We start from the raw sequence: 14,943 nt of genomic DNA on the forward strand, positions 1-14,943 counted from the left end.
TGTGCTGTAGAAGTATTCCAGGGGTGGGTATGTGTGACTGGATAGATCTCAGGTTTATTATTCCCTGACTAGGCATGTGTCCTAGGCAATTTCATTTTTTTTATTGGGAGGGGGGTTTGCAATAGTAGGGTTTAAACTCAGAGCCTTGCTCCTGGGTCATGTGATCAAGCACTTGGCCATTTCACCACATCTCCCCCCCCCCCCCGCATCTCTATATATAATGTCTTACTTTGTGTCTGAGACAGCATGGACTGCAGTCCTCCCACTTATGTTTCTCTGGGTAGTGGGGATGAGTGGTGGTGCCTTTGCACCCAGACATTGGTGCAGATGGAGTCTCACAAATGTTTTGCTTGGTCTGACATTGAATTGCATTTCTATTTCTGCATCCTAAGTAGTTAAGATGACAGGTTTGAGCCACTGCCCCTGGTTTGCTCCCTATCTCAAATGCTGTGGATCAGTTCTGGCATTTTAAAATGAGAGCCTGTAACAGTGTCCGCCTCTGGGATCTCTGGGCACATTAACACATTAACAGTGCAACTGGCATGTAGTAAGTACAGAAACTTGCTGGGTGTGGGGCGATGGCTGCAAACATGATTTTAACATGTGAAGTGTAATACAGGGTGCCGTCAGCTGTGTCACATGATGGGTGTGAGAGAAGGGTTGGCTGACACTAATTGTAGGAGGAGAAGCTATTCAGAGCTTGTGTCATTGAAGTGGATCTTGAATTATTGTCAGGAGGATGCCATGTAGAGAAGAAAACCTGGGCGAAGGGGCAAATCAAGGAAGGGATGTGAAGACAAGGGGACACTGGCGTGCACCCAGCAGAGGAGACTGGCTGGGTGTGCTTGGAGAACACTTTGAAGGGCACTTGAGATGGTTATGATCGGAGCTGTATCCTCATCCATTCTTGCATCCTCACATCCACAGGATGTGAGAAGCCATTCCTTAGACCCAGCCTGGCACACAGAATCAGAATCCGTGGTGTCAGAGCCATATTCAAATTGATTTTTTTTTTGTCCTCACTGGTCTGTAAACTGCATAGAGAGGCTACAGAATATTCAATAAGTGAGCTGGTGTTTTTAACTACAAAGCACTATTGGAATGTGGGGAGTTATGGCTCCCTCAGGTTTAACACAGACCCCAAGGCTGGAAGTGAGGTCACTGGTGCAGCCACCTGTGTTATGGCCGGGCTGGCTGCAGAAACTCCGCATAAGCAGGACATCCTAGAGGATCCAGAAACTCCAATGATCAGCAAAGTGGGAGACTGAGCTGTACGCTAGGGGCATGGAGTCCCAAACCCAGAGTCAGTAGGGTATGGCAGCATGGTGGAAAGAGCACAGACTTTGCTCTCCCAGCAACCAGGCCTAAATTCCTTCTTTGCTGTGTGGCCAGGGATAAGTTACTTTAAAGTTCTGAGTTCTAAGCTCCAGGCTTTGTCTATGCAGCAAAAGACAGTTTCTTCCTCCATAAAGTAGCTGTGATGGGAACTCCAGAGGTTAAATAAATACTTCTGGAGGTCTTTGGTATCATTGGGCACAGCCCATACAGAGCTTCTCATTATTTTAGCTTCTCTTTCCCCAGACAATATTCTGCACAAGCTCCTATGAGCTTTAGTTAAAGCTCCAACCTGACAGTGCCTTGTTTCTTGCTTCCTGTCCTGGGATTTGTGTGAAAATCTCATGGTAACTTGTTTTTGAGCAGTCTAGAAATACAGGGGAGCTGACACCTCATGGAGCTTTCCATGATAAAAGGAGTGGAGGCCAGAAGCGATTGAGTACCAGTCATTCTCTTGTGTGACCTAATGATGCCATCACCTCCCCTCAGACACAGTGCCTTAGAACAACATACACTTATCCTTGCAATTTCTGAAAGCCAGAGGCCTATATCACGTGCTTTCCTGAAGGCAAGTTCTCGGTGTTGAAGCATGACACTGTCACTACAATCTCTGCTTCGTCTACCCAAGTGTCACATGGTTTCTCTGTCCCCAAGTATCAGTTTTCTCTCCTTTCTCTTAACACTGGCTTGAAGGCCACCCTGAATCCCTTTTGATCTCATGAATTATACTGGGTCCTTCTGTTTCTATCTGCAAAGATGGTGTGTAAATAAGGTCAAATTGGGGCCAGGAGTTTGGCCGAGTGGTAGAGTGCTTGCCTAGCGTGCACTAAGACCTGGGTTTGATTCCTTGGTACCATATACATAGAAAAAAGCCAGAAATGGTGCTGTGTCTCTAGTGGTAGAGCTCTAGTCTTGAAAAAGTCCAAGGACAGTGGCCAGAGCCTGAGTTCAATGCTCAGGACTGGCAAAAAAATAAGGTCAAATTTACTGGCAGGCCAGGCCTGGGACAGTTCTTTATGAGGGATCCAATACAGCCTGCCAACCTCTTCCATTCATTTTCCCCTGAGTGCTATTCTCTTGTATATGATGCTCACACAGCCTTCCCAGGTCTTTAGAGAAACATGGGCTATGCTACTGAGCCTGGCAGATGCCTGGCTACTCTCAAGTGCAATATGGAACACAGATTCTATGTACTTTGGTGTGGTTTTGTGTGGCAGTAGGTGGAAATGGTAAGAATGTAGTCTCCATTCAGGCTCTTCCTCAAGTAACTATCTTGCATTTGCAGTGTCACTGGCTAGGCTAGAATGTCAGCACTTTGAAAGATGCTTTCTAAATCTAAGTTCTGTCAAGAAATGATGGGATTTCTTCAAGAGGCAGGGGCTCCCACTCCTAGATGTTCTACAGGCAATTGGGTATAAGCTAGCCTTTGCTTAGATGCATTCCTCCTTTCCTTCTGTTTCTTCATTTTAAGTTGACTTGTAAGATAGGTGAATAAGCAGGTATCTAGAAAGGAGCATCCAATTGTGGATTAAGAAAAATGTGTCATGGGCCGGGAGTGTGGCCTAGTGGTAGAGTGCTTGCCTAGCATACACAAAGACCTGGGTTTGGTTCCTTGGTACCACATATGCACAAAAGGCTGGAAGTGGTGCTGTGGCTCAAGTGGTAGAGTGCTAACCTCCTTCAGAAAGCCAAAGGACAGTGCTCAGGTCCTGAGTTCAAGCCCTAAGAGTACTGGCAAAATAAAGAAACAGAAAGAAAAACGTGTCACATATGCACAACTGAGTATTCATCCATTAAAATAATTGACATGTCACTTGCAGGAAAGAACTGGAGATCATTGTGTTGAATGGAATGAGTTAGACTGAGAGAAACAAGTATTGCATGTCTTCTCTCACATATGGAATCTGAAAAATAGGGGAAAAGAGAAAAGAAAAAGAAAGGAAAAGAAGAAAAAAAAGATGAAAACATAACGGGGATTACTAGGGATGAGGCAGAAAGCCAAAAGGAAAGGATCCCAGCAGGGGTTGGGAATTCATGTGAGTAATTTAGGGGTAAAGAATGTATCAAATTACTATATATATGTATGATATAACAAAACATACTGTTTTGTGGAATTAATAATATCCACACACACTATATATGCACATACATGTATATATATTTATATTCCCAATCCATGTACTCAAGGGCCCATCTTTGACCTTATCACGACCTTCTGCCATGAATCAGGAAATGTCAAAGGTCAAGGTTTTCAAGACTTGACATGCTTACTTTCTTACTTTAGAATCCCTGGTTTCTAGTGACCTTTTCCTTCATGCTGCATTTCTTACTTCTCTGAGCCTAGTCTACTCTCCAATGTGCTTCCTTTCAGGTCTTTCCAACTCCCACCTCCTCTCCATATCCCTCCTGGCTACAGTTCCACCACACAGGTTCTGAAAAGTTTTCCTTTGGAATGCAATGTTGTGCAGTGTGGACGGGTGGTACTGAAGATGTGCCTGGTGGTACTGACCCCAGGGAGGAATGGTGAATCAGCCCTCACCGCCTCTCTACCTTCTGTGGTTGCTGTGCGCTGCCGAGGCTGGAAAGGTTTATCAGACTTCCTCTCCCCTGAGATCCTGTGCCCTGGGATCTGAAAAGATGGAAGTGAGGCAAAGCCAGCTCCCCTCTGCCCCCCTTGCTGTTGCTCACGTAAGTTGTCCAGTGATTGTCATTACAAGCCACTTTCTTTGTATTTGTCAGCAGGCCAATTCAAGACAATCTCATGATAAACGACTCAATAATGCTTCCTTAAGTCTTCCTTTCTTTCTTAAAGAAGAAAGAAAAAGGGAAAACAAGAAAGCATTATTCAAGGGACACACCGGGAAAATAGCCCTCTAAGGACCCCGCCGCGTTCACTTCGGCCATTATAAGACCTCTAAAACCCCAGGCAGAAGAATCCAGTGCTTCTAGGATGTGCTACATGTTCAATGCACATCTGCTGTAGGTAGCCACCTGGGGTACCTTTGGAAGGTAAAGATGAGCAAGGCAAAGGACTGTTAGCTCTGGGAAGTCAGGGTGGTCTCAAAGCAGGTGGTAGGACTGGTGACAGAGACGGCAATTTCTGAAAATGCACAGCATGAAGCCCCCTGACCTTTCTGTTGACCCACCTGTTTAATAAAGATCTCTTCTGGATGATTCAACCACATATCTATCCTGAGGAAGTATACTGATTTAAATCAGGGAGGTCTCAATATTCTTTTTTCAGACTACAGACTCAAATACCTCCAATACTTCCCACTGCCCCTTCTTTCCCTCTTTCTTTCCCATTCTACTTCCACTCCTCTATTAATGATGTCCTGTCAATTATTCACTGTACCCAATAATGTCTGTCCAGAATCGCAGATTTCTTCATTGTGAAAGGTAGCGTGGTTTATAGCAAGGACCGGAGGTGGTGGGATTGGGTTAGAAGCCTGACTCATTCATTCACATTATGGAAGTGACTTGTCATTAAGGAAGACATGGAGTGAGATCTTAGGGTTCTATTCTCTCCCCTTAAAAAAAGTCTGAAGAAACTTAGGTGGTATCTTCTTACCTAGCTGGCAGAGCCAGATCATCAGGGGTAGGAAGGCCAGCTGGCAGGAGGTGGAAGAAGAAGAGGAAAAGGAGAGGGAGGAGGATGGTCAGACAGTCTGGGGGTGCTGATTCCTATAGATAGGAGGAACTTGGCCAAGAAGATCACAGCAGATATCCCAGAATGGCAAGTCCCTTCTTGTACCACCCCCAAAACATGGCAGAGTGCTGACATGATTGCAGATGGAGTCCCAGTCATTCAGAGAAGAGAAAGGGCAAGGAGCTGCTAAGACAGCTGGGCTGCCTCAGAAGTGTTATATAAAACCTACTCACACATGTCCTCTCTGGGAACCACTGCAGAGCCTCCTTCAGGTGGAGGCACCCCACTAAAGCCCTGTAGGAATTTTTTTTCCTGTGGGATTTTTTTTTTGCCAGTCCTGGGCTTGAGTTCAGGGCTTGAGCACTGTCCTTGGACTTTTTCAAGGCTAGCACTCTACCACTTGAGCCTCAGCACCACTGCTGGCTTTTTGCCATGTATGTGGGGTACTGAGGAATTGAACCCGGGTCTTCATGCATGCTAGGCAAGCACTCTGCCACTAGGCTAAACTCCTGGCCTCTCCTGTGGGATTTTTATAGCTAAAATGAGAGCTGTTACTTGTATCTGAGTATCAGGTACTTTACACGTCCTCATTGCATAGGTTTGTGTCTTCACAATAAGCCAGAGACAGAAATTATTATTCACATTTTACTGTAAAGGAAATGGAAGCTAAAAGAGGTAAGGTCTCTTGGACAGGCATATTTGAATCCAGGCTTATATTGCTCTGACACTTGTATTTCAATTCATTTGTTTGTAAGTTTACTCACAAAAGTGCAGAAGGCAGACAAGTTTTGCTGATTCCAGGACCTCTCTATTTTTTAGAAAATGATACAAGGATTATGTAGATACTGAACAAGGAATGCAATCCAAACATCAAAGTAGCTCATTTTGTATATGGTGGCTAAAACCTAGTAGGAGGTGAAAAAGTATTCTGCAAAGGGAAGTTTCCACCTTATCCATCCCATTCTACCCAACTTTGAACCACATTTGCATAGCTATAGACTCTCTGCAATCTGATGATCCTGGTTTTTTGTATAATCCTGGACACTTAGAGGCCAGGATTGGGAGGGGGCTGGCATTTTACCTTATGAACTAGCAGACTTTTCTGTAAGACTTTGAAGTATGTAATTGTCATGATTCATCAAAAGGGCCCATTGAAGAGGGAAAAAAAAAACATTTCTTTTCTCCATTTGTTTTCTAGCTAAAGAAGTAGGAACAGAAAAATTCACCTCCATTAATTCTTGCCCCTGTAGGGCATCTCTTTGCTCTCACAATTACCTACCCACTGGGCAGGGCTATGCTTATTTATTGTGCCTGGCAGTACACCAGTGTGAACTCAATGTGTGTTCATTTACAGAGGTCCCCAGCATTTATAACTCCTTTATGGTTGCTCAGGGCCTTGTAATACATCCTTCCTCTTCATGTGTAGAAGAATCAACCTTGGAGAAGTTCTCTCTGCTCTTCATCTATACTTCTCTTTCTCCTTTAATATGACCTCCATACTCAATTTCTGTAATACTTGCAGGGAGATGTTGGAACTGTGAAATTCATGCTTACTTGTTTATCTGTTCTTTATTCATTTTGAGTCTCTTTTTGTCAGAAAGCATTTGAGGTAGTTTTAAATTAAATGTTCTTATACAGCAGTGATTTTTTTTAAGAAAATGTAAAAGAGCTACTTTGGGGAAAGAAAAAGCAAAAGGTACCTTTCCTTCTTAACTGTGGAAAACTCTTTATGAACAATGTTATATAACATTAACCCCCACTCTGTTCTGTGGGTACCATAGCCTTTTATATATTCAAATGTTTTACTAATTCTCTTCCTTTCTCTTAAGTATTACTTTTCCATTTTTAACTGGATTATTCTCAAGTGACTGTGAATACACTGTAACTTTGGAAATCTTTAAAAAGAAAAACCCTGCTCAAACCTATATGCTCCTTCAGTTATTGATACTTTTTTCTACTTGAAATAAACTCTGAGGGCTTGGAGCCTAGTGGCAGAGTGCTTGCCTAGCATGCATGAAGACCCGGGTTCAATCCCTGGGTACCACGTACATAGAAAAGCTAGAAGTGGTGTTGTGGCTCAAATGGTAGAGCTCTAGCCTTGAGAAAATCTAAGGACAGTGCTCAGGCCCTGAGTTCAAGTCCAGGACTGACCAAAAATAAATAAAAAAATAAACCCTGACATACACAATGTCCCTCTTTATTATTTATTTTGAAGTAATCTGATATTTGTTAGATATTTGTAGTCTATTTATTAGAAGTTTGATATTTTTGTATATAGTCCCTTAACCTTTTACTTTTAATATATTCATATTTAAGTGAGTTTCTTTTTGATAATATATCATTTTTTCCATTTAGAATCAATCTGTGCCTTAATTTAATAAAACTACTGATATACTCTCTTACTAGTTTATAGCTTTACATGCCTTTCCCCCTTTATTTAAAAATCTTTCTTGTTGACAAGTATTTTTTTACTTTTATTAACTATCTTTTGGGAATTCATTTAAACCTCTTAAAAATAATTCCGAGGTTGTCATAAGTATTACAAATTTGTCTTTAATTGTCACAGAATATTTCAAGTAATATATTTTACAAGCAGCGTCAATATATATAGTGCCAGTCCTGGAGCATAACTTAGGCCTTAGCCACTGTTTCTGAGCTTTTTTATTCAAGGCTAGCACCCTACCAGTTGAGCCATAGCTCCACTTCTGATTTTTTGGTAGTTAATTAGAGATAAGAGTTTCATGGACTTCCCTTCCTGGGTAGGCCTCAAACTGTGATCCTCAGATCTCAGCCTCCTGAGTAAGTAGGATTACAGGTATGAGCCATTGGCACTTAGCTTAGTGTCGATATTTTAAAAGTGTATTTATCATTTCCTTCTCCAACTTTGTTAAATATTTCATTTTATGTGTGTTTGAAACAAAGCTTTGCTTTATATAAAGTCAGTCAACTTTTAGAGCAAATAAAGTTTGAAGCGCATCTTTTCAATTTACCTTCATCTTAACAGGTTCTAGAGCTTCTGGTTTCTTTGTGTATATTACAAACTTGTGTCTGGTACTGTGTTCCTTCTGTCTTAATTTATTTCCACATTTATTGTAGCACAAAGCTAGGAAAGGGTTCTTTTTTTCCCAGAACTTATAAAGAACTTTTAGTTTCACTTTTATTATTGGATTTTTTTTTGTTAGATATTTGATTCTGGTTATTAACTCAGGTTCCCAGATTTGATTCCATTTAGTACTTTCTTCCATTGTCCTCTACATTGCATTGATTCTGATGAGACATCTGCTGTATTTCACATATTTCATTCTTTATCTTTGGTTTTCAGGAGTTTGAACATGAAAAGTATACTTAAAAAAATTAAAAGTATAGAATTATTTTGGCTATTCTAGGTCTTTTCTTGTTCCATATGAATCTTTGGATTATATCTTCTATTTCAGTAAAGAATGTCTTTGGGATTTTGATGGGGATTGCATTGAATTTGTATGTCAATTTTGGCAGTATAGCCATTTTCACTATGTTGGTTCTCCCTAGCCATGAGCATGGGATGTCTTTCTATTTCCTAGTGTCCTCTTTAATTTCTTTCATTAGGCTTTTATAGTTTTCATTGAATAATTCCTTTACATCTTTGGTTAAGTATATTCCTAAGTATTTTATTCTTTTGGGGGCTATTGCAAATGGGATCATTTTCTTGATTTGGCCTTCTGTTTGTGTATTGTTGGTGTACAAGAAGGCTACTGACTTCTGAAGGTTAATTTTGTATCCTGCCACTTTGCTAAAGTAGTTTATTAATTCTAGAAGTTTGGGAGTGGAGTTTGTTGGGTCACCCAAGTAGAGGATCATGTCATCTGCGAATAGGGATTGTTTAATTTCTTCTTTCCGTATGTGGATCCCTTTGATGTCCTTTTCTTGCCTTATTTCTCTGGATAAGGGTTCTAACACTATATTGAAGAGAAGTGGAGAGAGTGGGCATCGCTGTCTAGTTCCTGATTTTAAGGTGAATGGTTCCAGTCTTTCACCATTTAGTATAATACTGGCGGTAGGTTTTTCATATATGGATTTCATTTTTTTGAGGAATGTACCTCTTATTCCTATTTTTTCTAGTGCTTTCAACATGAATGGATGTTGTATTTTGTCAAATGCCTTCTCCGTGTCCAGAGAAATTATCATATGATTCTTATCCTTAGCTCTATTAATGTGATGTATTACATTGATTGATTTGTGAATGTTAAACCAGCCTTGCATCTGTGGGATGAAGCCTACTTGATCATAGTGTATGATTTTTTTTTCTGCATTCTGTTGGCTAGTATTTTATTGAGGAGTTTTGCATCTGTGTTTATTAGAGAGATAAGTCTGTAGTTTTCTTTTTTGTTGGGTCTTTCCCTGCTTTGGCGATGAGAATAATATTAGCTTCATAAAATGAGTTTGGTATTGCTTCTTCTGTTTCTATTTCTCAGAAGAGTTTCAAGAGTATAGGAGCAATGCTGGTGGTATTACAATACCAGACTTTAAACTCTACTACAGAGCCATAATAACAAAAACTTCTTGGTATTGGCACAAAAACAGACCAGAAGATCAGTGAAACAGAATAGAAGACCCAGAAATAGAACCACATACCTATAGGCAACTTGTATTTGACAAAGGAGCCAAAGATATACAGTGGAACAAACACAGTCTATTCAATTATTGGTGCTGGCAAAACTGGGCAGCCACATGCAGAAAACTAAAAATTGACCCTAGCCTTTCGCCATGCACAAGCATTAACTCAAAGTGGATCAAAGACCTCAACGTCAGACCGGAAACCGTAAAACTGCTACATGATAGAGTAGGAGAGACACTGGAACTCATAGGCACAGGCAAAAGATTCCTGAACAGAATCCCAGGGTCATAACCGATTGGAGAGAGACTCGATAAATGGGACTACCTAAAAATAAAAAGTCTCTGTACAGATAAAAACATAGTCGCAAAAGTAGAGAGACAGCCAACCAACTGGGAAAAGATACTCACCAATAATACATCTGACAAATACTTAATATCCAGTATCTACAGGGAACTCAAGAAACTAATTCCCCGAAAACCCAATAAACCATTCACTAAATGGGCAAGGGAACTAAAGAGAGAGTTATCAGAAGAGATTAAAATGGCAGAAAAGCATATGAGAAAATGTTCATCATCTATGGTCATAAAGGAAATGCAAATAAAAACAGCCCTAAGATACCACCTTACCCCAACAAGAATGGCCAAGATTTTGAACTTAGACAATGACAGTTGCTGGTGGGGTTGTGGAGAAAAAGGAACCCTACTACACTGCTGGTGGGAATGTAAACTAGTTCAGCCACTCCGGAAAGCAGTGTGGAGGTTTCTTAAAGAACTGAAAACTGACCTTCCCTACGATCCTGCCATACCACTTCTGGTCATCTACCCTGAACATCATAACCCAAGATATGATAAGGACAACTGCTCAGCTATGTTCATCTCTGCACTATTCACAACAGCCAGGAGATGGAAACAATCCAGATGCCCTACTGCAGATGAATGGACACAGAAAATGTGGAATATATACACAATGGAATTCTATATTGCCAACAGACAGGATAAAATAATGGCATTCACAGGGAAGTGGATGAATCGAGAGTGAATCATGTTGAGTGAGACAAGTCAAGACCTAAGGAACAAAAGGCGCATGGTATCCTTAATATGTGGCTATTAGATCCAAAGAGTACAAGAGCGAGGACTCAATAACTACATACCCAATGCTATGGACATGGTATGGGAAATATAAACATAACTATATAGACATAAAACCTATGACTCTATAATCATAATGTTTTATTTCATAAATTAATGTTTCTATGACATACAAACCCTTAGCCTAATTTTGATTAAGTTCTAAATACTAAGTCCCAGTGATTGTAAATAGAGATTCCCTTCTTGAAAAAAATTTAAAAGCATAATTTAAAAAATGCTTATCATTTTGGGCTTTCCTACGCTTTGAAGATATGTAGCTGGATGTCTTTCATTATTTGAGGAAAGTGTTGGTAAACATTTATTTTAACATTAGTATTCTTTTATGAATACTCATTTATTTTTCTTACTTCTAAATTCATGAGTTTCATTAAATATAGGTTAGATAATTTTGAATAGTCAGATATTCTTTAAGTGAACTGTTAGGACTATTTTATTGCTGTGTGTGTGTGTGTGTGTGTGTGTGTGTGTGTGTGTGTGTGTGTTTATTTTTGGGTAATTTCTATTGAAATCAGGATAACCAATTATTTTTCCCCTTAACCATGATGAACAAAATGACAAATCTTCCCAAGTCATTCTTCATGCAATTGATTGATTTCTTCTGACATTAGCAATCATGTATATTCATTAACTTTTTTTCTGTTAGAGATTGTGGCATATTAAATAATTCTATGTTCTTCTATGATAGAGTTGAGATTAGTTTTATTTCTTGATACATATTCTTATAGTGGACTGCTTCCATGCATGTTTGTGTATATTTCTTTTTTATTTTTTTGCCAGTCCTGGGCCTGAGCTCAGGGCCTGAGCACTGTCCTTGGACTTTCTCAAGGCTAGAGCTCTACCACTTGAGCCTCAGCACCACTTCCGGCTTTTTTCTATGTATGTGGTACCGAGGAATCGAACCCGGGTCTTCGTGCATGCTAGGCAAGCACTTTAACCACTAGGCCAAACTCCCAGCCTTGTGTATATTTCTTAAGTTCTTACTTAATGTTACATGTTCTATTTAGAACAGCAGTGGGACAGAGGCATATAATAGTCATGCCTAGAAATACCATGCTTTCTCTGAAAGCCATGTGTGGGTGTGAGTCCAGCCAGCTAAGAGTCAGTGACAGAGTATCTTCAGTGTACTCATATTTTCAAATTCCTCCAGTGCTGCCTCTTGCTGGGATTCTGCCACATTTTCTTTATGTTCTCTTTGTGTTCATCTGTGTTTTATGTTCTCGTTCCTCAGATACCGATGACATAGGGCACGGCTCCTCCGATGGTCCTGCTCTTCCCACAGCACTCATACTTTATTGGCTGACGTTCACAGCTTCCTCGCCTATTGCAGTATCGTAGTGGAAGATTTGCTACTGTTTGGGTCTATCCAGTCTCACTGATATAGGCCATGTGTACCTGGGTTTCAGGACTGGGGATTTACCATTGATACTTCCCTTCATGGGCATGGCAGCCAAACTGTCTTGCTCATTTGTCTGTGTGAAATTTCTCTGTTCCTTCCTCTGTAGTTTGTGAATTCTAGTGGTATTTGTGAAGAATCTTTTGCCCAGAGTTGTTTTCTGCCCTGTCCTTGTGGTGGAAGATCAAATCTCCTATGTCCCCACAGCAACAAAAAACTTCACATGGAACCTAGAAGTAGAGGGCTTCACTGTCCTCTTGTTCTCAGTATCTAAGGCTTTTGTGTTCACTTACTCCTTTCCTACTGGGAGTAGTTCCTTTCCTCAGGTTCCAGCCTGGTAGTAGCCTCTTTCCTACCTTATGTCTTTCTTCTAATCATTTTGTGAACATCGGGTGTAGTTAATACACACCTTTCCTCTTTGTAGCTCCCAAGATTGTATACACGCCCATAGTCAGCCTTCAGACAAGAACTGGCTGTCATGTTCAGCTGCTGCGTGACCTCCATCCCTGAGGTCTACCCGTTTCCAACATCTGTCTTTCCTTGGATTTCAGTATTTGTGGTAGCATTGTGTTCTTAGTCAACTGATAAGTTCCAAGAAAATTTTAATTCTGTGTTTTATTGAACATTTATTTTTTTGTTGTCAGTGTTTAAGTAATTCTATTTTCAATGTTTTACCTCCTTCACTTTATTTGCCTTCTTGGATTTCCTTGTCCTCGGTGGCTGCTCCTTTCTGATTATATTTTGAGTCCATTTGCCTGCCTGACGTTCAGAGCTTAGTCCTTTGACCTCTTTCCTTCTTTAGCTATATGTACATTTTGTGTCTGTGTGTGATCTCCTCTAGTCTTAAGAGTTTTAAAAAGTGTCTGTATATCGATAACTTCCTCTGAACTTCATATCTCTATACTTCTAGGCATCTCATTTGGAGGCCTAACAGACACCTTAATTTAACATGTTTAAAACAAGATCTTCCTCCAACAAACCTGTTCATCCTCCAGACTTCCCAAGCTTAGTAAGTATGCCCTTAGTAAGCATGGCTGTCAGATTAAAAAACTTGAAGTTATACTTTGCACCTTCTCTTAGAGCTAACATCTAATCCATCAAACAATCTCGTTAACTATCCTTCAAAGTATATTGAGTAGCTACTGCTAGTTCCAATTTCTGCTGTTCCCATTGTCATCTGAAACACAGTTATCTATGGAATATTACAATGAAATTCTATTTTCTAAATAGTCTATTTTCACTACTGTAAGACAAAGCAACAACAATAATAATTAACAATGTAATATTGTATAGGCTATTCCTTTACCTCCTTTGAAAAATGGGAATGTGAGTAGATTTCTAAAGCAATCCCTTCAAAGTTTCTGCCTCCTAGTTATTCAATTAAACATTAATTATGGTGTTGCTTCAAAGGGATTTTACAGATGTAATTAACTTACCAAATTAGTTCACCAAAATACTTACGTTAAATGGGTGGTCTTACCTGATCAGCAATGCTTCCTCTAGCTATTGGCAAAGGAATAATTCAGAGATTTGCAACATGGAACAAGTTCAGTATGTCATTACTAGATTTGAAGATGGAAAGGCCTCAGACTTATAACCTCTAGAACCTGAGTTCAGCCAAGAACATGAGTGAATTTGGAAGAGAATTCTTCCCTGGGGCCTCCAAAATGCCAGTATGATTCATGCCTGATTTTTCTTTCAGCCCTTCTGAGTCTACTGGTAATTCTGAGCTACAGGACAATGAGGTAATGAAAGTGTATTGTTTTAAGCTGCTGAATTTATGGTAATATTATGCAACAACAAAAAAATGTGTAAGTAATAATGAGAACCTAGTTCGCCTCATCACAATTGCTCACTTTCAGACATGGTTCTTTTTGATGCTCTTGTGATTATTTCACATAGCCGGGTCTATCAATCACTGAAGATGTAGAAGCATCTAGAAATCCCAAGAACTGATTCCATCTTACAACCAAAACCCAAGATCTTGATACCATACTCCCCCAAGATATGAGAATTCTATACAAACTGTTTTTTCCTTAAGTAGAAGGCAAAATATTTAATTTCCCCCTCAAAAATCAATATTTGATTTTTATATGAAGCTGAATGTAAAGACCCTGCTAATGTCTAGTTCAATAAATTGACTCCATTCTTCACACCTGGCAATGGCTTCAGGCTAAGAAAGTATGAGAAATATTCTACAAATATCAAAAGCTCAGCAAATGTATTTTCCAAAATGCTAAACCTAGAATAGTTAGGTACAAACTTGTTGCTGGAGGATGTGGAGCTGTCTTGGAATCATGGGTTCTTCTTTTCCCTGGACAGGGACGGAGACCACATAGGCCTTGAGCCTTCCAGAAGCCATGTAGCCAAAGACCTGACACAGAACTGAAGCAGGGTTTTCAGCAGCACTCAGGGCCTTGGCCCCTGGCATTTTTGTCTGCACTTTGAGATTCAAGGAACTGCGAGCAGAAGAAGCGTTTGCTTCATAGTCTAACAGATCGGCCAATAGCTCAGACAAGCCGAATCTTCGGAAATAACCAAGAGAATACACTTATCTACACAGTATCTGGCACAAAAAATGATTAAAACAAAATGAAAGTACCATTATTGTATTGTGTGGGGCTGTTGGTTCCAGCTAAGTTATGAGACCTGCTGAAGCCTTCTCTCTATTGGGTTAAGTAAAGCCAATTCTCCTAGCTTTCCCTTGGGGCTTTGGTTTTATTAGAAATCTTAATGAAAACATAGAGTTGGAAAAATGCAAATGTCTTCTTCTGTGGAACATATGACTTTTTGGACTTTGAGGTTTTATTCTCATCCTCGAAGT

The 14,943-nt window shown here is 40.1% G+C and overlaps 1 long non-coding RNA gene across 6 annotated transcripts in view; it reads left to right on the forward strand.

Moving 5' to 3' along the window:
- Window positions 1-14,684, forward strand: part of LOC150059280 (uncharacterized) — a 205,066-nt gene extending 190,382 nt beyond the window's left edge. For 5 of the 6 annotated variants that reach the window (XR_016536633.1, XR_016536634.1, XR_016536630.1 and 2 more), the window contains 2 exons: window positions 13,030-13,128; window positions 13,822-14,207. This is a non-coding gene — a long non-coding RNA (uncharacterized LOC150059280). Of the gene's footprint in view, window positions 1-13,029; window positions 13,129-13,821; window positions 14,208-14,441 lie in introns of those variants that run through there. The other variant, XR_016536632.1, reaches the window with a different exon arrangement.
- Window positions 14,685-14,943: the final 259 nt, after the last annotated feature.

Source organism: Megascapheus bottae, chromosome 9 (assembly GCF_031878675.1).
Source record: "Megascapheus bottae isolate mThoBot1 chromosome 9, mThoBot2.hap1, whole genome shotgun sequence".
NCBI classification, from domain to species: Eukaryota; Metazoa; Chordata; class Mammalia; order Rodentia; family Geomyidae; genus Megascapheus; species Megascapheus bottae.